Genomic DNA, 3,510 nt, shown 5'->3' on the forward strand with positions numbered 1-3,510 from the left:
TGAAGTCTTCGTCGATAGAAACACGGTACTGAAGTCGGATTGGAATTATGACGGGCGGATCTTTCATAAACTTCAAATTTTTAAAATAAAAGGCGTAAGGATTTTGGTGAAAAATCCTCTGAAGTTTTTTCCCGAATCTCGCCAGCTGGAGGAATGAAGTGAAGTTTGCATATTATATATCATGCATGGTGAGGGGCAAGTAGATTCTTCTAAGTGCAGCACGTCTCGCGCATATACGCGACCAACATCGGCGCATATGCACGAGACATTCTGTCTCGGCATTTTTCCTTCTTGGCAGCTCGTACATATGCGTGCCCATCCCCCGCGCATATGCGCGAGGTTCTCTGGAAATCTCATTTGGCTTCCGCACAGCTCGCGCATATGCGCGAAGCCCTCTGCCCATCTCGCGCATATGCATGCATCATGTCGCGCATATGCACGAGACCTTCCTGTCCTCGCACATACCTCTTGTCATTCTGAATCAAATCATGTCCCGATTAATCCTTTCATAATCATATCAATTCACAATAAATCATTTCGCAGATTACCAGATAAAAATTCCGGGCATTACATATGATATATGCATGCTCTTTAGACTCACTAGACTTGATTGTTGTAGGTACTGATGAGGTCGGGGGGCCGAGGGCGGGGACTAGTGAGCCATTTTGAGTCGGTAGTAGTAGAAACCCGAGGACCTCATTTATCAGTTTATTTATTATTTTATGCTATTTCATTTTATCACGATGAATTATTTTAAGTTGTTGCTTTGAAACAAATATTTACTTCCGCTGCTACTTTAAATATTGAATCTTTTTATCAGAATATTTTATGAATGAGGCATTTTATTTATTTAAAGAGAAAATTTTAAATTTTTCCACAAATTTTCAAGTACGAAATACGGGCCGCTATAATACAATTACAACAATCTCAGGAACACATAATATAAATCATATCATTATTTCCCCAACATCAAGTTTGCAAACCATACAGGAAGGTAATAAAACTTACGTCTTGTCAAAGCCTTTGACGAGAGGAACACGGAAATAAACTTGGATTGAAAATCAGACGGCCGGATCTTGCAAAATCACAATTCTTAAATCAAGAACTTGCGAATCTTTTCATGGAACTTTCTTGTTTTCTTGCTGTAGTTCTCAAGGAAATGAAGAGGTTTACATGTTATATGCATGACAAAGACATGTGGCTCAATCTTCATACTGCACGTCTCGCGCATATGCGCGTCCATCATCGGCGCATATGCGCGAGACTCTTTGTCCCGGCACTTCTGCATTTCACAATCTCGCGCATATGCGCGAGACCTACTGTCTCGGCATTTTAGGAAAACACCAGCTCTCGTGCATATGCGCGAGGTCTTCTGCCTCAGCCATTGCTACTCGCGCATATGTGCGCCTCGTCTCCGCGCATATGCGCGAGACCTTCTGGTCTCACACCACACAATACTCGTGCTACACCAAATCGTGTCTCGGGGTGGTCCTTTCATAATCACATCAATTCTTAAATAAATAATCTCCGATTAACATAATAAAATCTCGAGCATTACACGTTTCCTCATTGGTGTAAGTCTTTTGTTGTTGTTGTAGGAGTTGGTGTTGTAACCGTTTGCTTTGGAACTTCTTTTCTCTTGGTATGGCGATGGTGGGTTGTGGATTACCATCATTATATTTAACCATACTTGAACATTTGGTGATATTGGGTACCCTCAGCATCGACAATATACAATTTTTTTCAGTCTCAGATTGACTCTTGTGGTAGGGGTGGCTGTAAATTTTCCAAATTCCTCTTTCACGATGAACATGATTCATATTTATGTTGCAAGATTGCTAGTGTATAAATTAGCTACGTGTAGATATGTCCACTATGCTTTGATTCTCTTATGATCAACTAGCAATTGCAAGTGGTAATCAAGGATCCATGGTGTAATGTTACTGTTTCCACTTAAATTTTGGGCATCACTCTCAAATTTTCTTTTTCAAGGCCATTGATGCGGGGACAAAATTTTATGACATAGGCACTATCCCCTTTACCATGTGTGAAAGAATGATCTGCTTTTTACGCAGGGTTTTAACTTAAATCTTAACAATTGTCCACAACTTAAAACGGTAATGTCTTGTCTATTTTTCTTTGCAGTTCATTTATTTTCTTTATTTGCATGCCCAAATGGAGAAAAAAGGTGGGTTAATATGATAATAATGTTAATAACAGAGCTATATGCATAAGGATCATGTGCAATGCTGGAAAGAGGACAAAATTCATGCTATCTAGCTCTGTGGAAAAAGAGTGGAATATAATGTGGGGGTTGGGTCATTGTATATTCTAAGTATTCTTTGAATTTTAATACTTTACTATCTCAGTTGTATTAAATTTAACTTATTTTTCTTTTTGTACGTGTGTAAATACTTTGAATACTGAAATGTTATCTAAGAATACTTTACTATGGCCCCCTCATTTATTTTGCATAAGTATGTTTTGTGCATGAGCGAGTAACATTAATGTTAAGGATACTACAAAAGTAATTTATATCCAATTTTAAATTGATAAGGAGCTTTCCTTTTGCATTGATTTATTGTTCTTCCCTCTTATTTTCTATGTTTTCTTCATTGTTTTTTTTAAAATTATTATTTTGGGATGCAGGCCCCATAGGTCATTTTTTTCTCATAAGGTTGTGTTGTATTAACATATATTCTTTACACGGAACTATATGGTACTTTGTATAGGTGATTGTGACCTCATGATATAGTTAGAAAGGCCGAACAAATTTTATTGCCACGATCCCAACTCCAAATGACAATTGTGACGAGTGCACACAACAGCTAACGAAAACCGTCGCTATTAGCGACAATTTTACAATTGTCGTCAATCTAGCAAGGGTTTATAAAACCATCGCCGATGTAGATCGGCGACGTTTTAAAACCGTTGGTAATAGCGACTGTTTTCTATAAACCGTCGTAAATTGTCTATAAATTTGCCATTTCTCCTTCCATTTATATCTCCACCACTTTTAACAAAAATCAGCTCAAAATTACAATGGTGATCTATCGATAAAGATAGAAAGAACTTTATCATATTTCAATCCAAATTGGTTTTTAAAGTAAGATAACAATTGCGAGATACAATTTTTGACCAAATGTGATGTTGGAATTGTTGAATTAATGACATGGATATGAGAGAAAAATCAACATTATTGTTTGGGAACAAAATACAGATCGAATAGAAAAAAAAATTGTTCAGATGGGTGCATTATCATCAATCCCATTGTAAAGCTTCACATAAACTTCTATAAGATCGTCTCACAAGTCAATTTTGTGAGACAAATCATCTATCTGATCTAGGTCATGGAAATGTATTACTTTTTATACAAAAAGTATTAGATTTAACTCCAAATATAGACTGGTGCATCCGTCTCACAAATATAAATCTGCTAAACTGTCTTACAAGAGACATACACCTAAATTTTTTGATATATGTGAAATTATTTTTAATTAATATTTATAT

This window comes from Primulina eburnea, unplaced genomic scaffold, assembly GCF_022965805.1.
Source record: "Primulina eburnea isolate SZY01 unplaced genomic scaffold, ASM2296580v1 ctg618_ERROPOS3241678, whole genome shotgun sequence".
Lineage (NCBI taxonomy): Eukaryota > Viridiplantae > Streptophyta > Magnoliopsida > Lamiales > Gesneriaceae > Primulina > Primulina eburnea.